This window comes from Haemorhous mexicanus, chromosome 19, assembly GCF_027477595.1.
Source record: "Haemorhous mexicanus isolate bHaeMex1 chromosome 19, bHaeMex1.pri, whole genome shotgun sequence".
NCBI classification, from domain to species: Eukaryota; Metazoa; Chordata; class Aves; order Passeriformes; family Fringillidae; genus Haemorhous; species Haemorhous mexicanus.
Genome location: NC_082359.1, coordinates 1,962,342 through 1,983,892, shown reverse-complemented (window position 1 = coordinate 1,983,892; position 21,551 = coordinate 1,962,342). Strand labels below are relative to the sequence as shown.

At 55.4% G+C, this 21,551-nt stretch overlaps 1 protein-coding gene across 2 annotated transcripts in view; it reads right to left on the bottom strand.

Annotated features, from left to right (window-relative positions):
- Positions 1-11,602, bottom strand: part of NOS1 (nitric oxide synthase 1) — a 67,398-nt gene extending 55,796 nt beyond the window's left edge. The window contains exon 1 of one of the 2 annotated variants that reach the window (XM_059863300.1): positions 11,328-11,602. The gene's annotated coding sequence lies outside the window, so the exon portion shown is untranslated. Of the gene's footprint in view, positions 1-8,697; positions 8,867-11,327 lie in introns of those variants that run through there. The other variant, XM_059863299.1, reaches the window with a different exon arrangement.
- Between the last annotated feature and the right edge of the window lie 9,949 nt (positions 11,603-21,551).

The window sequence follows — 21,551 nt, the reverse complement described above, 5'->3', positions numbered from 1 at the left end:
AGCCCCTCTCTGCCGGGAGCTCCCTCCAGCCCCAGATGGGACAAACAGGGATCTGAGGGGCAGGGCAGGGACACCAGCGCCACTTGGCACGTCAGTCCTCACTTGAGGAACGCTGCTGACCCCAGGCTGGGCCTTTTAGCAGCGAATTAGGGATGAAACAATTCGAGATCCATAACCCGAACCCATGGGTTTAACCCCTGTGGCCCTTCCCCTGCTGTGACTCGGCCCTGCAGAGCTGCAGCAGCAGCTTGCAAAGGGTTAAATACCACTGGGTCACATCCTCAAGGGCTAATTAAAGCCCTGATTGCAAATGACGCTGGATCAGGACGCCGGGATGGGCTGTGCCGCCTCACGGGGCTCGGGCAGCAGAGCAGGACAGGGAAGGTTCCAGTTTCGGGGAGGACGGAGGGAAGCAGGAATTCGCTTCTACCCCTCAGGTCCTGTCCCTTTCCTCCCTCCCGCCCCTCCGTCCCTTCCCCATCCCGACCCCGCTTCCCCAGCCGAGTTTTCCCCTCTTCCCCAGGCTCTTTGGGATTCTCAGGAGCCGCTTCCTTCTCCCTGCCGGGCTCTGATTTCCCGACCCCTCTCCCCCACAAGGTGACAGTCACCGTCCAGGCAGGGCTGAGTCACACCAAACCCATCCCGATGAGCCTCCTGGGGACAGAGGTGGCTTCGGAAGCAGCCGCAGCGCCCCGGGAGCGCGGAGCAGCAGCTTCGTGGGGGGGCCAGCCCTGCCGTGCCCTCGGGGCTCCTCACCCCGGGCCAGCTCTGTGCGCGCATCTCGGCGGGCACAGCCACCGTGGGCACCGCCTGGCACGGGTCCCTGTCACTGCCAGGCGTTGCCAGCCGCTCACACGGGCAGATGTTGCACAGCTGGAGGGGACCGTGGATGTCCTTCAGCCCCGCTCGACCTCTCAGCGGGACTTGCTGAGCTGGCTGGAACGAGCTGAGGAGCCCCGGTGTTTAATCCCTCTCTCTTCTCCCACCAGGATAATTTCCAGCTATTTCCATGGAAAAGGTTGTCATTTCTCGTGTGTGCTCAGCCCCAGCCTGCAATCCCAGGGAACGCTGGCATTTCCAGGTGCTCATTGCTGCCTGCCCCCAAAGCCACTGACACCTCAGCATTCCTTACAAAGGGGAGGAGAAGAAAAAAGTGGATTTTAAGTGGTACCTCAACACCTATCCAGAGATTTGTCCTTTTTTTTTTGCTGCTCCTCAGAGTCAGGAAGGTCAGAAAAGAGCCTGAAAGGAGAGGAACAGGCAAGGAGAGGGAGGGCAGACAGGCCCTAAGCCCCTCAGCCTCCTGCTCCTTTAGGGAATAGCTGGATAAGGATTTTCACAAAATCATTTACGTTGGAAAATAATCTTTAAGATCATCAAGTCCGATTATTTTCCAGCTGGAAAACCTTGCACAAACTCAGAGTGCAGAGAGGAGGGAGAGGGAGAGGTTCAGGGAGGCAGGAGACACCAGGAGGACTTGGAAAACTCCCCCAGGAGGGTCAGGGCTCTCCTGTCCCACTCCAAGGTGTCCCAGGTGTGATTCCAGAGGGGACATGCTTTGGATGGAGCCCACCCTGTGGGTGGCAGAGCTGTGCTGAGCTCTGTGAGCTCACAGACTCCCAGCTCTCCCTCCCAGCACCAGGAGGACTCTGATTTCTGGACCCCAGAGCCAGGTCAGACATTTAGAAGCTACTGAAGGTGTCGGGTCCGACTCCTTAAAACAGTGAGAGCAGGAGAGGGCTTCACCAGGGTAGGAACATTTATCCCACCCCAAAAAACAGCCAGGAGATGAAAAATCCACCAGCAAAGCCAGGCTCAGGTCCCTGTCAGGAATAAACCCTGGAGAAGGGAGAGAATGGATGGTGCCACCCCACCCCTGCCTCGGTTTCCCTGCCATTCCCAAAGCATAAACCCAACTCAAACTACAGCAGAGCAACAAGCCCTGCAGAGGGGCAGCACCCCAGGCAGGCCTTAGCCCTGACCCCAACACCAATCCCTGGGAACAACCCTCCTTTGGAGGCTTCCAGGGAAGAGCAGCAGAGCCTGCTCCTCTCCAGCAGCAACAAAGGCTCAACCAACCCCACGGGAAGCTCCTCGAGCTGCCAGACAACATTCCAAGGACAAACCCCAGCACAAACCTCAATGGGGTGCTGTAAGGGTTTGTGTCTGGAGACCACCACACTGACACTTGGGGGGAGCAAAAAGGGCAAGGCCATGTGGTGGTGGTAGGATAGAAATGATGTGAACAGTGCCAAACACCCAGTGCAAGCAACTAAATAACTGTTTCGTGCAGTACAACAGGATGATTTGATTTCCAAGGCAAAGCGGAGGAGAAATCAATCTCGGGAGCTCTAACACAATCTCCCGGCTGTGCCAGGCAGAGCCGCGGGCTGTGCCGGGCTGGGCCGTGCTCACCGGCCTCACAAATCCATTTGGAGCCCTGTTCTCCGGGTGATAATGGCTCCTGCATGCCTGTGCCAGCTTTAAATGGGCACCATTGTCCTCTCTAATTAGCTTTCGTGGGATTTACAGCGCTCGAGGAAGAGCCCTGGCGCTGATGGATTGCTGCCCGTTTCATTTTTACGACCCACGGAGCATCGGTGGACGGGATGAGGAGCGCTGGGATGCAGCATGTGCGCAGTTCCTGTAAACCTGCGTGGCTCTGCCTCCGAAATGGGAATGTTGAAGTGATTCCCTGGCAGGCAGCTCGCTGGTGCCAGCAGTTCCACGCTCCATCCCTGCCCAGGGTGTCCTTGGCCACGGCCTTTTAATCCTCAGATAATGTTCCTCTGATGCCTTAAGTTTTAGCTGTTACTCATTTCAGATCCTGCACTGCGTTAGTGCAGAACTCTGAACTGATACACAGTGTGAGTTTGCTCTCCTCACATTTTGGGCAGACAGAACAATCCTTCCAGGCCTGAGAGCCAAGGTCACCAACACAGCCTCAGGCCCAAAAAGTGTCAACAAAAGGGAATGGGGCAGAGGAACCCGAGGGAATGTGACTTCATTGCCTGAAGCTGTAACTGGACAATTCACCTCTGATATGCAGATAGACCAAACTTAAATCAGTCTGAGAAACTTGTGACCATTGTCCACCTTGGGTGTAGCCTCTGTGAGACTTTTGCACTGCCCAAGCTGTATCCTTTGAAGGCATTTAAGAAATACCTACTTTATTCTTTTAGCTCTGTCTAGCCTCTGCTCCAGGCATCACCTCCAGCTGGAGCCACCCACCTCCCCTCAGCCTTCCCAAAATCCACCCAGGGAGGGCGGGACCTTTTCCCTCCAAACCCAAACGACGGCTCTGCTTCCCCCTTTCCATTCCCAGCTCAATTCCCAACCATTCTTGGGTTGGGAATCATTACTCCAGCTGGGCTTGGACGTCACCTTTGCCCCCCACAAACCTGATTTCCACCAGGAGTGACTGGAACGAGGCGCTTTGCCCTCTGTACAATGCCCTGGTGCCACTCGGTGCCCGCTGACCTGAGCTGGCACCAGCAAAGGGATGGAATTGCACCACTGCCAAAAGGATGGAATGCCACGGGCTCCACCCTGGAGACGCCCTCACCCCTCCCTGGGGTGGCTCTCTGCACCCAAAACATTCCTGTTCCTGCAGGAAGGGCAGGGATCAGATAAATCCTTGCTTCTGATAGAAATAAACCCGTGGCCAGACCCCAAGAGGGTTCATCCACCTCTAACCAGGGGTGGTTTCTTGGGAAACAAACCACAACTGTTTGCTCATGTTGGGATAAATCTGCCCCAGAGCCACAGGACCTGAACACTTATCCAGCTCCTGGCACCTGGTTTGGTGTCCATCCCCTCTCAGGGAATGGAGCAGCCAAGGAAAGCCAGGTCCTGCTGGCACAGCAGCCACGGGAATGTCTGGGCAGTTAAAATGATCATTGCACAAATATTCCATTTCTTCTCATCTGCTCCTATCCCATCCCACTCACACCAGGGTCCTGCACACTCCTGATCATGGGACAACAGTGCTGGAGGAGGCAGAGCCACCCCAAAACTTTCCTGCAATTTATTGGAGCCCCTCACCCCCCTTCCCGTTCACCCCACCCGGCACAGCCCGAGCAGAACGCACGAAACGCATTTTAATGTTGCCAAGACAACTGTGTTGACAAAATCCCCCTTTTTCTGTGGCTGCCAGAACCAGGGCTTTGTTGTAATTTGGAGTTCAGGACTGAGCAGATTTCTGCACCACGCCTGCCTTTCCTCTTTTGCTGTTTCCTACAATATTTCCCCGGCGCCTGCGGTGTGTGGCTCCAACAGAATTTAGATAAAAGCGTCAATCCTGCCGCTCACCCCATCTCAAACTGATGTTCTTATTAGGGCTTGGCCCATCTGTAAAACCTCAATTCCGCCACCATCAATTTTCTGAGAGGCTTGGAATTACACCAGTGACTCCAGCGTGACAAATTGGAGCGGTGTTAACACACCGCCACTTTGTCCTGGAAGACAAAATAGGTAGGGAGGAAATAAATGAGAAAATGACACTTGATGGATGGTCTGGAGGTCCAATCGCAGCAGGAGAGGGGAATTTGGGCTCCATTTAGGGAAAAAAACAAAAGAAAAGGAAAATTTCAAAATCACAGCAGGTTGGCTGGAGCTGTACTAGCTCGGGAGCTGCCAGCCAGCATCAATAAAGTCAGGGATGGAGCTCCCACTCCGAGTCCACCCAGGAATAAACTCCTGGTCCTGTTCAGTCCCCTCCTTTGCTGCTGACCCCCCAAAATCCTTCTTGCCTGGCATTAAATTTCCCAATAAATCCTGTTGGCACTGGTTTCCTAAGGAGTGACTCGTGTCCGTGTTTAAAACCCTCAGGAGGAGATCAGGCTCCTCGTGGCAGAGTCCCCAACCCCCAGGCAGACCTCAGGAATTCTGTCCCTGAAAGAGCTCTGGGATCTCCTGAGCACTGTCACCACCCCTCTCCAGCATGGGAAGGGGCAGGATTGGGATTCCTCCCTTCCCCAGGGATGAATCCAACACACAGAGCCAAGGCACAGCTCCTGCCCTGTTCGCCCTGGCATCCTCAGGGACGTGCCAGGGGAAAATTGAGGATAATTTGTTCCCCTGAGTTTCTGTCCATGCTTTGCATTAGCACTTGTTGCCATAGTACCAACAACAGCAGCAAAGTTCTCCGGGGGCCTGCTGGGACCTGCTCCTTGTCCTACAAGGGCTCTGACTCTAATTCCAGCAGGACTCCGGCAGGGGATGATGTGGACTTTTCTGCCTCCTGGATTTGCTGAAGGTGCTGCCTGAGGGAGAGAGGCTGCTCCCTGGAAGCAGCACCAGCCTCATCATCCTCACCCCTCCAGCATCCCTGAACGTGGATGTGGCAAAAAACCCAGGAGTGTGTGTGGGAGAGGAAAGGAAATGGACCCCATTGATCCCAGGGGATTTCCCCTCCCTATGGAAGCTGAAGCAGCCCCAGCCCCCATCCTAAAGCAGCTTTTCCCCGTGCCACAGGAGAGGATTCTGGCTCCCCAAGCCCCTGCTCCTCACTGCTGGCATTTGGGGCAGGCTGTGACCCCAGGGCCAGCTCGGAGCCCTGGTCCCAGGTGTGGCAGGGATGCTCCACTTTGCTGCCTGCTGGGGATGAGGGATAATCCCTGCTCGGAGGGCACCGAGCTCCCCAGCCTCTGAAAGAGAGGCAGAACCTCACGTTCCAGCACGTCTGGAAACGTAAGCCTGAAACTCTGGAAAATGGGATTAAGGCAAGCTGCCCTAGAAGGGCGTTGCTAGATCTCGTTAAGCATTTGGGGATTGTCACGGGGAGCAGAAGCCGTGGAAAGCGTTTCCTTGGCATCATTGCCCCCGTTTTTGTAGGGACACACACACAGAACCTCCAGGTTTCCACGCTCCACATGCAGAGCCACCACCCTGGTGACATCTGGGCTTCCCACGGCCACATCCCGCACGGACGGTGACAACCCAGGGTCCCTTATCACACACAGCCCATCAGGGCTCATTTGGAACAGCTTGATTTATCCAGCCTCAGCCAGACAGTGGCTCCCAGGCCTCTTCAGGACACAATGCATTTATTTTTGGAGGGATCAGATTGCATCTATAGATTCGATTTAACGCACAGATAGGATGGGAGCAGTGGGAGTAGAACAAAGGCATCAGAGCTCCGCTCGGAGCCGCCTCTCCAACCCGGCCCCTCGTTAGCGGGTTGGGTTTCTTTAGGGGAAAATTGATGGTATCAACAAGTATCAAACAATATCCCCGTTCCTCGGGAAAGGTAAATGCTAATCTATGCGAGCCGAGCTCATGTGACTTATCAGTTACTAAAAATAGTTGTTTTCAGGCACTGATTTAGGGAATCTGGCAGATTTCCCGAGCCTTTGTACAGACACACCACTGAAATGGAAAAGACAAAATACACAAGCAGAGCAGGGAGTGGGGGGGAAAAAATCTGACAGGGCCAAAACGGCCACTGAGGGCGAGGGAGGACCCAGCCCTCCCCATGAGCAGCCACAGAACGTTAATTCCAAGCGAGGATTCCAGGGAGGATTCAGCCCAAACCCCTCTGCCTAAGATGGCCTCTCGCTCACAGTTGTGGTGCTGGCAGGGGAAATACACAGAATCCAAAGGGCACGAGGGATTGTCCCTTTCCTGGGCTCCAGAGGGGGTGTGATGCTTCTCCCAGAGCGGGTACCTGAGCAGGGAAATACCCCCTCCCACCCCACGGCTGCGGGGGAAGAGACTCCGCACCCGGAGTTTGTTTGCAAACATTTGAAACTGCAGAGTCTGTGCCTGAGTTTGTGGCGTCTTTAAGGAAATATTCTGGGAAATACAAGCTGGGAGAAAAGAGAGGGAGGAGGAAATTGCTGATGCAAACCTAAATTCTTTAAATAAGGCTTCCCCACTGAGACCTTGAACAGAAAAGGATAACTAGCAAATGGTTCAGGTAGAAATTCCTGGGAGACTGATTTCCCCCCTGCTCCCAAAGCCTCCCTGGAGCTTCTGTGTGATCATCCCTGTAGATTCCCGTCTGCCAGAGCCGCTGGCACTTGGGAATGTGGGTGAGGAAGAGGAGCTGGTGTTTGAAGCAGCCAAGCCCCCTACTGCTGCAGCTGCCCCTGCGATCTCCCCGGTCCCCCGTGCCAGACAGCCCCTGCTCAACTCCTCCGGGGAGGGAGGGAGGAAGGAAGCAAGGAAGGAAGGAAGGAGACGCTTCCCCTCCATCTCAGCGAGAGGCGGATCCGCTCCTCGGGGACTCGGCAGATCATTGTCAAGTCGCCTGCCAGAATTCCCTCCCGACAGGGATAACTTGGAAGCGTCGGGAGAAAATGTCCGCGCCCGGGCCGTGGGGGTCAGCGAGCGGGGCAGGGACCGCGGCTGGACGGGGCAGCGCACACCCACCCCGGCGCCAGATGTTCCAGATGTGCGCGCACAAAGAGCTCTTTTCCCCTCTGCTTTGCCAGTCAGAACCAAAAGCTTTGGGCTGCGAGCCCAGCCGGGGCAGCAGCAGGACAAGCAGTGTTCGTCCCTCCGATCCCTGCGGCAACAGCTCCCGCTGCATTCCCGGCTCACCCAGAGGGACCTGCGAGGTCCTTGGTGGGCAGAGGGACCGGGAACGATCCGGGCTGAACCCCCGTTCTCCCTAAAGGACAGGAGCCAGCCCCCAACGGGACATCCCGAGGGCTGGAGCCGCACTGGGGGGTCTCCTCCCCACCCCGGGCTGGACGGGGGTCTCGCTTCCACCGCAGTGCCCCGGGGACAGTGAGGACACCCTGGGGACAGCTGGGAGACATCCCAGGGACATGGCAAACAGCGAGGGCAGCACCTGGCGAGGGCCACTCCCCACCCCAGCGCGGGGCTCGGTGGCATCTCCCGCAGTCCCAAACCCGCCCCGTCGGGGAGCGGGGGCTCGGGAGCCCCGGCGCTCCCGGAGTTCAGCACCCGGGACAGCTCTGGCGGGGCGGGCGGATCGGCTCATCCACCCGGGACAAAGCCGCTGCGCCGGGACAATGCCGCCCGCCTCCCGAAACCGCCTTCTCCCGGGAAACGGCATCCCCAGGGAAAGCCGCCCCCCCCGGCAGGCTGACTGCCCCCCTGCCCTCCCCAAAAATGCCCCCGCTAACCCCGCTTGGGTGAACGGCCCCTCCCTGCCCTCTCGGCACCGATCGCCTCCGGGCAGAGTGCCGCCTGTCCCGGGCTCCCTGCCCGCCTGCCACCCCCGCACTCCGCCACCTGCCCCCGCCTGCCCTCCTGGCCGGGCACACCGAGCGCCCTCCCCGCTGCCCCATCCCATCGCTGCTCCGGGCTGCGGGGGAGGGACACCCCGCTCCCCGCCGCCGCCCCCGCGGGGCCCCGGGGCCAGCCGGGCTCGGGGGCTCTGGAGGAACTTTGCGGGGTGCGCAGGGACGGGGGGGGACGGACACCCGCAGCGTGTCCTGGCCGTGGGGGGCGAGTGGGAGCCGCGTCTCGGCGGGGCCGCCCGGAGCAGCAGATCGGCTTCCTCCGGGCACGTCCCACTCGTGTCCCCGCTCGGCAGAGCCCGGCTGCCGGCGCTGCCGGGGCCGGAGCCCCGCCGCCGCCTCCCCTTCCCCGGCCACGGGCACGGCGCGGCGGCGCGGCCCCGGTGCCCGGAGGCGGCGGCGCTTCCGACGGGGCGCACGGTCCCGCAGCCCCTGCAAAGTTTCCCGGAGAAGCGGAGCCCGGTGCGGGGCCAGGGGCACCTACCGTGCGGCGGAGAGGAGCCGTGCCCGGCCCCGGCCCCGCGGCTGGCCCCGCATCCCTCCCGGCGGCTCGGCAGGGACGGAGCCCGGCGCGGCGCTGGGCTCGGCTGGGCTGGCAGGGGGGAGCCAGTCCTCGCTGCGCCCCTTTATCCCAGCATCACCGAAACGAATCCGCTTTGACGTCCAACCAGGGTTTTTATGGGTGTGGAGCGAGCCGGTGCAGCCCTCATTAGGAGACACTCCGCTCTCCAAATCATACATCTTTTATATAACCTCATTTCCAGCGTGGCTTTTCTCCCCCCTCCCTCCCCTTGCCCGGGAGCATCGCCCACCCCCCCAACTCCCCCACCAATTAAAGAGCTAAGAGACACCCCCCGGCCCCCACTTGTTGCTGCGAGCTCCGCTTCACCCCCCGCGGGCCTGACTCAGCCTGCCCCGGGCCAGTGTGGGGCTCTGCCTGCCCCGGGGGGCATCGGAGGGGCTGAGCGGTCCCCAAGTCCCTGCCCAGCCCTGCTGCAGCCCCACATTCCTGTTCCCAGGCTGGCTGTGCTGCAGAAAATCCCGCTCTTCTCACGGCAGCCCGTGCCCGCTCGGTGCCCAGGGCAGACACGTCCGTTCCTTCGGGAGCTCCCGGCGCTCCCGGCCCGTCTCCAGGCGGGGCTGGGACATCCCCGAGCCTCAGCTGCCGGAGCTGCCCCTGGGCTGCGCACGGGGCAGGGAACAAAGGGTCTCCTCACCCCATTTCCCCTCCTGACTCTTCATCTGCCCCCAACGCGGCCCAGAGCAGACACAGGCTTGACATCAGTCTCCAGCCTTTGCGATCGTGCTCATTCCCATGGCAACAACAAACACACAATTATAGATATATAATATTATATAAACCCAGCGGGCTCTCGGGCAGGGCTGTGAGGTTCACCTGCTCCCGGCCCGCTCCAAGCCCAGCAGGCAGCTCCCACCGGAGCAGACAGAGGTGTCCTGAGCCTGGGGAAGGCGCCCAGCCCGTGGGTACCCGGCAGCTCCGGTGCCACCCAGCCCGGGCGGCCCCCGGCGCCTCAGCAGAGGCAAACAACACACGGCACAGCGGGCGGCTCAATTACAGAACTTCCCACCGCGAAGGGGAGCGGAGCGGCCCCGCTCCTGCCCGGCACACCGCGAGCTGTGCAGAGGTGGGAAGGCGGAGAGGACGGGCAAATGCAGCAGCAGAATCGGGGCTGCCTCCCCCGTTCCGCCCCTCCTCACCGAGATCAGGCTGTAACACTGTCTGGGGCTAAGGAAAACGTGATCCTGCCTCTTTAGAGCCAGGAGGACTCATCTGAGAGCGAGATACCCAAGGACATCTGCTCCGATCCACCGGCCACGGAGCGGTGGGCACACACCGGTGACAAAGGACTTCGTGACCCAGGCACGGGATGGCGATGGGCAGCTCAGCCCGGGCTGGGGAAAGTCCAAACCCTTCTCCTTGCAGGGCTCACAGCTCGGAGCCGTAGAGCTGGAGGGCTCTGTGGGCTGGAGCAGTTTTCCTCGGATAGGGGTGCAGGCAGACGCAGGGCTGGTGGCTGTGATGTCACCTGTTTGACGGGACTCTGCACTGCCAAAGCCACCCCAGCACAAGGCCACCAGCACCTCCCGCTCCTCCTGCCAGCCAGGCAGATCCATCCGAGGAGCACAGCCCTGATCCAGGGGAGCAGAGCTCCCTGCGCCACTCTGGGACACTCCGGGCTTTGGAAGTCCAGCCCTCCCACCCTCCACCCGCGGCGGGATCCCAGCCCAGGATCCCAGGAACAGAGCTCTGCTCATCCCTGGGCCACATCCTCCCGGGGCACGGCAGCACTTCCTTCCCCGCGGGAATCTGAGCGGGACCACGCTCGTTTCGGGATCACAGGGAGCTCTGCTGCTGCCCGGAAACCCGGGGGAGCCAGGAGCGAAGTGTCCCTGTGGGAAGGGAGCCGGGGCCTGCGCGGGTCCTGCGCTCCCCCAGCGCCAGGGAGGAGCCCCAGGTAGCCTTTCCCTCCCGCTGGAAGCCGTGAGTCAGCCGGGAAGGGAAGGCTTGGAGGCTCATAAACAACTGAGGAGGAAGAGGGTGGGCTGTGAATGGAGAAGGTGGAGCGAGACCCTCCCCAGCACAGCCGCGCCACGGAGCCCCTTCCCCACACAGCTCCTGGTGCCACAGCCAAGGCTGCGCCTTCCTCCCTCCAGCAAAAAGCGTCTGGGGACGGCATTTCTCCGCAGGGAATGCGTCCCTGTCATCCTGCCTCACCCTCCCTGAGCAGCCCAGAGAGCAGCCCCCAGCTCTGGAGGAACCCCCCCATTCCCAGCCCTGCCCAGCCAGCCTCGTCCATGGAAGTTGCTTTCCCCTTTCCCACAGCCGGGAGCCAATTCAGGCGGTGCTGCCTGGGAAGTTATCCCCCAAAACTGCTCGGGAGAGGCAAGAGCCGCCTCCCCGCCCCTCGCAGGGCTGCTGCCCGGCTCCCCCTCTCCTCTGGAAGCAGCTCAGCGCCGCTTGCTCCCGGCCATATGCTGCCAGAGGTTAGGGATAGAAGCCAGATATAAACCCCGCGCTTAATGCCCAAATTTCCTTCCCACCCCGGCGCTCCCGCTGCTTCCCCTCTGCTGCTGCCCTTGTCCCTCACCCACCTCTCTCGGGGAGCGTGCCGAGGGGCTGGAGCCGGATCCCTCAGCCGGAGCTCCCAGCTGGGGGACCCGCCGGGAATGTGCGGCTCAGGATGCTCGGCTCTCCCTGAGATCCTCAGGAACGCGTGGCCTCGGCACGGATCACACACACAATCTCCGCGGCTCGGGACTTACTGGGCTGCTCTTTCCCCGCGGCTGGAAATGCGTGCGGAAGGGGATTAAAGCCCGCGGGCTGGAGGAAGGGCTGAACATATTTATACGGAAGCTTTGGGAGCTGCGGAGCGCGCACACCCCGCGCACACACACGCGCAGCAGCCGAGAGCGGGGTCTGGCACTGCCACTGCGGCGATTTGGGACAAATCCCAGGATTGTCTCTGCCCGTGCTCCAGTTTAGAGCGAGCGCCGATGCTGGGCTTTGCCTAGAGGTGGCAGTGAGCCTTCGCTCTTCGCTCTTCCCTTTCCCCGACCGCCGGCACAGCCCGGGAAGTCCCGGGGCTCTCGCGGGCTGGGGCAGGCTTGCTGTGACCGCACGGGCACAGGAGGGACCCGCTGGCCCCCTCGGAACCCACCCACCCTCTGCGGGCTCGGGGGATCCTCTGGCATCGTCCCCTCTGCACGGGGCAAAGGTTGGGGCTCATCGCAGCCGGGTTTGGAGCAAAACTGGGGTTTGATCAACCCCTTAAAACCTGAGAGTTCATGGCCAGGGCAGGTCGCTTTTAAAACATCCCCGGGCCAGCTCCCAGCTTCCCCCTGACCGTGACATTTTCGGGGAAAACTCTTTGTCCCCCACCTCCGGAAGCTGTCACAACCCTCGGTGACCAGGCAGAGCTGTGACACGGCGAAATATCCCAGCACAAACCCCGGCATCCAACGAGACACCTGTAAACCCCACAAAAAGGCACGTTTATGTCCCAAACCTCCCCGCCCTGGGGGTCAGAGTTGGAAAACGCTGCTGGAAAGATTCCCTGGGAGCTCCTCTCCTCCTCCTCCTCCTCCTCCTCCTCCTCCTCCTCCTCCTCCTCCTCCTCGGCACGAGGTGGGTGATGAAGGGTGATCTCTCTCTCTCACACGTGGGCACACACGCACGCAGCAAATCTAATAAAAAGATATTAGTCCGAGAGAATTTGGCTCCTGGCATTCAACTATCTCGAGCTTCATACAGACACCAAAGAAATGAGATTATGGGAGCACACAAACAAGAAATTCCAGGGGGATGAATTCATGTTTCATCGCTGTTACAGGGCAGGGAAGGACCTGTCTGTCTTCCCTTGCATTTCTTTTTAAATTCTACTTCAAAATAGGAACCCCCTTCCTTCCGAAGTCACATTTCCTCCGGCCCCAAACCCTGCCACCTTCCCATCAAAATCCAAATCGCTCTCATTACCATTTTAAGGACGCGCTGAAGGCCTGACAAACACCCCAAAGTTCAAGGACTCCTTGTAAATCCGGGGTGTAATTTAGATTTAAAAAAACCCCGCTTTGAATCCTCTCTCGGCAGCCTGAACGGGGCTCGAGTCACTCCCGGGTTATTCAGATGCAAACCCTGTTCTGAAGCACAAGTGGCTGAGCTGAGCCATCCCCAGCAGCTGGAGGTTGGGGGCAGATGCTTCGCAGCAGCAGCAGAGCTCCACGACTCCACTGGAATCAGCGGAATCGAGATCATTAAAGCCAGCTAAAACCAGCCTGTTCCCAGGATTTTGTGCCATCTGAGTCCCTATTTCCAGCCCCTTCCTTCCCAGCGGGATCGGGCCCCCAAACGGCACCTTCGAACCTTTCAAACAATTCTTGGTGCCATTACAAACCAGAAAAATCACTCTCGTGTCAGCCTTAAGCACTAAATTTCCTGGTTTAAATTGGTTTTTTTTTGGTTTGTTTTTTTTTTTTTTTTTCTTTTTTCAACCAAGTGACACATTTCTGAGGGCTGTGGGTTAAAGACTCTTTTGAAAAAGCCCCAAATCCCTAATCTGGAGTGAAAAGTTATCGCTGGAGCACCTTGGGGTGGGTGGTGACAAACACAGGAAAGGGCCGGGGCTCTGGGTAAATAGGGCCGGGGAGGAGTGAGCAGCCTGACGAGGCTGATAAGCCAAATCTGCACGGCATTCACTGCGAAAAGCCAGCACAAAGCAAACCCAAAAGCACAGAAACAGCTGCTGCCGACTTCTTCATTTTTAAAGAGGAGCAAGGAGGGAAAAAATAATAGGATAAAAATAATCCACCACCAAGCAGCAGAGTGCCTCGGTGCTGGCCTGCAGGGAGGAAGCTCCAGTTCCCTGCTCCCCCCAGGCCCGCTCCAATACAATGTATATTTTATTATAAAATCAAACATATTTGAAGTGTGTCAGGGACTACGACAGGGAATTGGGGCATCCCGCCATGAGGAGGGAGCAGTGGGTAGGGTTAGGTGGGATTTCTGGGATGGAATTGTCCCCTGAGAGGGTGGGGAGGGGCTGGGATGGAATTCCCAGAGCAGCTGGGGCTGTCCCTGGATCCCTGGAATGCCTGGGACAGTGGGAGGGGTCCCTGCCATGGGAATGGGATGAGCTTTGAGGTCCTTTCCCACCCAAACCATCCCATGGTTCCCTGTCCCAGCTTCCCCCAGCCTGGATGGAGCAGCAAAGAGCCAGGAGAAGGTGGCCACGAGGAAGGCAAATCCCAGCTCCCAAATGAATCACAGCTCAGCAAAATAATAATAATAATAACAATAATTAAAATAAAAGCACCCCTGAGTGAGGTTCACCTCCAAACCAGCCCCGTTGGGCTGACCCCAAAGAGCTGCCACGGAGCTCTCCCAGCCCAACTCCCAAAAAGCAGAGACAAACAAGAACTCGAGAGAAGGAGCCGTCAGATTTCCCTCTTTTTTCCCCCAAATCCAACAAAAAGCCTCTGCTCAGCCTTCCCACCAACTGAGGAGAAGTTTGCAGATGCTGTGTCAGGAACCTGGATTTATTCCTGGCGTGGCTTTAATGGGATATTGGCACTGCTGGGATTTGAAGGTGTTTAAACTCCTCAGCCCCCCAGACCATTCGGCTTTGGGCCAACACACACCAGCCTGGCCAGGAGGGCTGAGCACCAGGACCCAGAAACAGATTTGGACATGCCAGGCCCTAAAAACCTCAACAGAAATAAAGAACTCGCTATAAATAAATAAAGCAATAATAAAAAATATAATAATACATAACAAATATAATATAATATACACGATATAATATATATTATATATTAAAATATATAATATGTATTAAATATGTATATGCATAATAAACATATGTATATGTATAGTATACATATGTAAATATGTAGTAAAATATATAATATGTATATAATATGTATTATGTGTATACTATGTAAAAATAATAAAATGTATTATATGTAATATTATAATATATAAAATAATGATAACGACAATGCTGATAATTATCATAATAATAAAAATATATTCTAATATACAATTTATATTAGAAACAATAAATATATTATATATTATGTATTATATATTATATATTATATATTATATATTATGTATTATATATTATATATTATATATTATATATTATATATTATATATTATATATTATATATTATATATAATGTAAAATGTATTATATATAATATTATAATATTTAAAATAATGATAATGATAAAGATGATAATGATAATAAGAATAAAATATATTCTAAGATACAATTTATATTAGAAACAATAAATATAATTTATATAGTATATATAAATATATACTATAAAATGTATTATATATAATATGTATTATATATAATGTTATAATATATAAAATAAATGTAATGATATATAATAAAATATAATTATATGATAATGATGATGATGATGATGATGATAATAAGAATGATGATAATAATAATAATAATAATAGTAATAATAATAATATAATCTCAATATAGGGATTTTTGGCTGCCTGCAGAGGCAGCCCTGTGATTCACCTGGGAGAGGTTCCCCACAGCCAAATCCTGCCCCAGGAGCATTCCCTGGGATTTCAGGCTGGGCTGGTCCCAGTAGAGGGGGGAACTGGGGCCCATCCCTGGGTGGGGCTGGAATCTCCAAGATTTCCAACATCTGGAGGTTTTGCCTGGAGTCAAACCCCTCCCTGCCACCCCTCGTGATTCCCAGGGGGGATCCCAGCCCCACCCTCGGCTCCCTGGATTCATCCCCCACATTTCAGCCCCCTCTTCCCGCAGCTCCCAAACCCACCCTGGATTTAGCTGGAGTGGCCAGGATAAAGCCCAGAGGGATAAAGCCCAGCTGGATGTTCCCTCAGGAAAGGGAGAGCAAAGGGATCCCCAGAAATAAAAAACCCCCAAAGCTCCCCGAGCTTTGGTGCTGTTGCAGAAGGGAAATTCTCCCTGTGTTTAAAATGGGGAGGATTTCCCCCTCTGGATGCACCCAGGGGCTGATGGCAGCTCCAGCAAGGGGTGGAATTGCTGCCCAGAAATCCCTGCTCCTTTTGGGGGGGTTCAAGGATGTTTTCCTGCAGGCACAGGGAGGGAATTCCTGACCCTGGAGGTGTCCAAGGCCTGACCAGATGAGCAGTGCCGTGCTTGGCCCTACCATTAAAAGGCAGAGATCCTGTACAGATGTTAATTTCACAGATTTATAGTTGTGTTTTACCCCTTGTGCTGTGGTCAGGGGTGCCCTGGCTTTGGGACATTCGGGAGGGTCACTATGGCAGCACCTGAGCTCCAGTCAGGATTTAAGGAATGATCTCCAGCCCGGGGCAGGGAAGGAGGAGTCCAATGGACAGAACTTTGGGGGAACTAAAGGGTTAAAAGGTGAGACCTCCATCGTGAGGGTGAGCACACGGGGGGAAAATCCTCTGTAATTTCTCTGTTCACTCTTCTGTTGGGTTTCTGTGACAGACGGGCAATGCCGGGACTGACTCTCACAACTTACAGACAAATCTCGTGGACACAGGGTAAGAAAAGTTTCTGGATTCACAGTTGTGTTTCGACAAGGTTCAGCAAACCTTCCTGACCTAGGAAAAGGGAGGAGCTGCTTCCCACCATTTCTGATAAGGTTTTAATAAAACTTTCACATTTTTAAAGGGAGAAGCATTTCTCACACCGGGATAGTGGAGAGTGGTGGGGTGGGATGGGATGGGATGGGATGGGATGGGATGGGATGGGGTGGGATGGGATGGGATGGGATGGGATGGGGTGGGATGGGATGGGATGGGATGGGATGGGATGGGATGGGATGGGATGGGATGGGATGGGGTGGGATGGGATGGGATGGGGTGGGATGGGATGGGATGGGGTGGGGTGGGATGGGATGGGATGGGATGGGATGGGATGGGCTGGGATGGGATGGGATGGGATGGGATGGGATGGGGTGGGATGGGATGGGATGGGATGGGATGGGATGGGATGGGATGGGGTGGGATGGGATGGGATGGGATGGGATGGGATGGGATGGGATGGGATGGGATGGGATGGGATGGGGTGGGATGGGATTGATGGGATGGGATGGGATGGGATGGGATGGGATGGGATGGGATGGGATGGGATGGGATGGGATGGGATGGGATGGGATGGGATGGGGTGGGATGGGATCAATGGGATGGGATGGGATCAATGGGATGGGATAGGGTGGGATGGGGTGGGATGGGATGGAATGGGATGGGATGGGATGGGGTGGGATGGGATGGGATGGGATGGGGTGGGATGGGATGGGATGGGATGGGATGGGATGGGATGGGATGGGATGGGATGGGATGGGGTGGGATGGGATGGGATGGGGTGGGATGGGGTGGGATGGGGTGGGATCGATGGGATGGGATGGGATGGGATGGGATGGGATGGGATGGGATGGGATGGGGTGGGATGGGATGGGATGGGATGGGATGGGGTGGGATGGGATGGGATGGGATGGGATGGGATGGGATGGGATGGGATGGGATGGGATGGGATGGGATGGGATGGGATGGGATGGGGTGGGATGGGGTGGGATGGGGTGGGATCGATGGGATGGGATGGGATGGGATGGGATGGGATGGGATGGGATGGGATGGGATGGGATGGGATGGGATGGGATGGGATGGGATGGGATGGGATGGGATGGGATGGGATGGGATGGGATGGGATGGGATGGGATGGGATAGGATGGGATGGGATGGGATGGGGTGGGATGGGGTGGGATGGGATGGGATGGGATGGGATGGGGTGGGATGGGATGGGATGGGGTGGGATGGGATGGGATGGGATGGGATAGGATGGGATGGGATGGGATGGGGTGGGATGGGGTGGGGTGGGATGGGGTGGGATGGGATGAGCTTTGAGCTCCCTCCCATCCCAAACCATCCATGATCCCACTCTGGGCACCCCCAGAACTCCCTGCTCCCAGCACTTGCACCGGGATCCTGCCCAGTTTGTGGTGGGAGGAGGTGAAATCCCGGGATATCCTGGTGGGAGGAGGTGAAATCCCAGGATATCCTGTTTCTCTGTTCCAGGAAAACCCTGCCTGCTTTGATTTCCAGACTTTCCTTGCACCTGAACGCCCTCCAGCTCTTTGGAGTGGCTGATTCCAGGCTGGGTCCTGGGAAAAGCTTGGCCAGGGGGATGGGCAGGCTGGACAGACACAGCCCCACAACTTTTCCTGGGCCAGTATGGGATGGGAGGAGAGGTGCTCAGGATACCAAGGAGAGCTGGCATCCAAGCCACTGTATTTATATTTTATTTTATTTTATTTTATTTTATTTCATTTCATTTCATTTCATTTCATTTTTTAATTTTTAATTTAATTTAATTTTATATTAATTTTTTGCAATTAATTTTATTATTTTATTTTTAAAATTTTATTTTATTTATTTTATTTTTTACATTTTATTTAATTTAATTTCATTTTATTCTATTATTTAAATTTCCTTTCCTTTCCTTATCTGTATTTTATTTTTTACATTTAATTTCATTTAATTTCATTTTATTCTATTTTTAAAATTTTAAGTATTTTATTTTTTAATTTTTTAAAATATATTTTTAATGTTATTTTTAGCCATGTTATTTTCCCCTCCTCATCCCCGGGTGTTTTGCAGCAGGAGCAGCTGACGGGCTGGAAGGAGCTGGGAGCTGGGAGCAGGAGGAGCCCATCCATGCAGCCCAGGGGAGGGGTTGGAGGCTAAAACCACAGAAAACAGGACAAACATCCTCACAAAGAGCCAGGGCACCTTGGAGCAGCAAAGCACTGCCATGAAAGGCTGGAAAAGAACCAATCCCTGCCCAATTCCCACTTAAAAATGGGGAACAAAGGCACAGAAGGGATCAGGGTGTGCAGCACCCCCCGGGCCAAACTCCAAAGGGAAAAATAAAAACATCCAAACATTTTTCTTTCTTTTCCTTTCTCACCTGGGTGAGAGACAGAGCCCAGGGGTTTCCAGGAGCACCGGGAATTTCTGGAGAGCTCTCAGCCCAGAGGAGCAGCACAGGCAGAGGAAGCTCTGGCAAACCAAAGGCTCCTGTTTGCCACAGGCAGGAAAAATCAGAGCAGGAAGGAGCAGGAGGGAAAGCAACAAACCCCGAGCAGGACCAGCACCAGGCAAGGACAGAGCTCTGACAAAACTCTGATCTGCCCTGCCTGGAGCATTCCCAGCCCCACCCTGCTCCCCAGGCAGGCTGCTCAGCCTGGGGAGGAAAGAGAGAAGTTTGGGAAGTGTGGGGACACCTGAAGGCTGAAGGGGAGGGAGGGAGGGGGTGGCAGAGCTGGGACTGCACTGGGGCACTGCTGGCACTGCCAGAGAAATGCAGCCAGCCCTGGGCAGCTCAGGAGGGACCTGGAGCTGCTGGAGAGAGCCCAGAGGAGCCACAGGGATGCTCCAAGGGCTGGAGCCAGGCTGGGAAAGCTGGAGGTGCTCCAGGGACACCTCAGAGTCCCTTGCAGGGCCTAAAGGGGCTCCAGGAGAGCTGGAGAGGGACTGGGGACAAGGGATGGAGGGACAGGACCCAGGGAATGGCTTCCCACTGCCAGAGGGCAGGGATGGATGGGAGATTGGGAATTAGGAATTGTTCCCTGGGAGGGTGGGCAGGCCCTGGCACAGGGTGCCCAGAGCAGCTGTGGCTGCCCCTGGATCCCTGGCAGTGCCCAAGGCCAGGCTGGACAGGGCTGGGAGCAGCCTGGGATGGTGGGAGGTGTCCCTGGGACAGTGGGAGGTGTCCCTGCCCACGGCAGGGTGGAATGGGATGGGATTTAAGGGCCTGATGATCTCTGAGCTGATCCCAGTCCCTGCCAGGGGCTTTCACCTGAACCCCACAGTTGGCCCATCCTCCTCTGCCCTGGCTTCACCCAGTGCCAAAAGTGTCCCTGGGATGGACCAGGACAGGATCAGAGCTGCCCCAGCCCAGGGGGATGCTCACACCTCAGGCAGTGCTGACTGCTCCCTGCTGCAGCTACAAATCAGAACAAACCCCCCTGGACACCTCCTGGTGTAATTCCCCTCTCCAGAGCCTGCTTTCCCTCACAGCTCCTTCCCCTTCCCTCTCCGGCATCCTGAAGAAGTCTCTCCCGCCTTCTCCAGGTTTTGCAGAGCTAACACACCCTCAGAGGTGTTCCTCTGGCTCTCAGGGGAGGCCAGGGCAGCCTCTGGCCCGAGCTGCTGTCCCAGGAATGAGCCACCAGGACCGGAGCTCTGCAAACCTCCCCTGCAGCCCAGAGGGAGCAGCCTGAGCCGGGCTCCCCCTCCTCTCCTCCCTTCTCTCTCTTTATTTTCCCTCCTCTCCCCGAGCTCCTATTCCCAGTGGCCAAGAACATCCAGTCTGGCCGGGAAAAGGAAATCTCATTACAGAATTATGGCTCATTTAGCAGCTCCCCCTGGAAGCCCTGCAATAACCACTGCCTTCCTAACAGCATTAGCCAGTGTCTGAACCTCCCGCCCTGCCCGCAGCCATCTCCCTGCCCAAAACCCCCAAAAACACCAGAAAACCCCAAAAAACCAGAAAACCCCCAAAAACCCCAAACAGCCACGGAAAACTGTGATTCAGGTGGATGCAGGGAGGGGAAGATTGAGGGGAGCTGAAGGTGGAGAATCTGTTGGTGTGAAGGTGGGTGCTGCCAGCAGAGGTTTGAACAGGTGATCCCAGAGCTATCCCAGAGTCATCCCAGAGTTACCCCAGAGTTATCCCAGATTATTCCAGTTATCCCAGATTTATCCCGCAGTTGTCCCTAATTATCCCAGAGTTATCCCAGTGTTATCCCAGATTTATCCCAGATTTATCCCAGTGTTATCCCAGATTTATCCCAGAGTTACCCCAGAGTTATTTCAGAGTTATCCCAGAGTTATCCCAGACTTGTCCCAGAGTTATTCCAGATTTATCTCAGATTTATCCCAGATTTATCCCAGAGTTATCCCAGATTTATCCCAGATTTATCCTAGATTGATCCCACAGTTATCCCACAGTTATCCCAGACTCGTCCCACCATTATTCCAGATTTATCTCAGATTTATCCCAGAGCTACCCCAGAATTATTTCAGTTATCCTAGATTTATCCCACAGTTATCCCACAGTTATCCCAGACTTGTCCCAGCGTTATTCCAGATTTATCCCAGATTTATCCCAGAGTTACCCCAGAATTATTCCAGTTATCCCAGATATATCCTAGATTTATCCCACAGTTATCCCAGACTTGTCCCAGAGTTATTCCAGGTTTATCCCAGATTTATCCCAGAGTTACCCCAGAATTATTCCAGTTATCCCAGATTTATCCCAGATTTATCCCACAGTTATCCCACAGTTATCCCAGACTTGTCCCAGCATTATTCCAGATTTATCTCAGATTTATCCCAGAGTTATTCCAGAATTATCCCAGATTTATCCCACAGTTATTCCAGATTTATCCTAGATTTATCCCACAATTATCCCAGACTTATCCCTGAGTTATCCCAGACTCATCCCAGATTTATCCCACAGTTATCCCAGACTCATCCCAGATTTATCCCACAGTTATCCCAGACTCATCCCAGATTTCTCCCTGAGTTATCCCAGACTCATCCCAGATTTATCCCTGAGTTATCCCAGACTCATCCCAGATTTATCCCTGAGTTATCCCAGACTCATCCCAGATTTATCCCAGACCTATCCCAGTTTCTCCACTTGCAGATCCCACTTTGCTGTCCTGGTCTCTCCCGAGCTGCCTGTTCTCCCCAGTGCTGGGAACTGGGGATGTTGATGCTGGAAGCACCAGGGCCACCCTGGATTGCCCAAATCCTGCTGG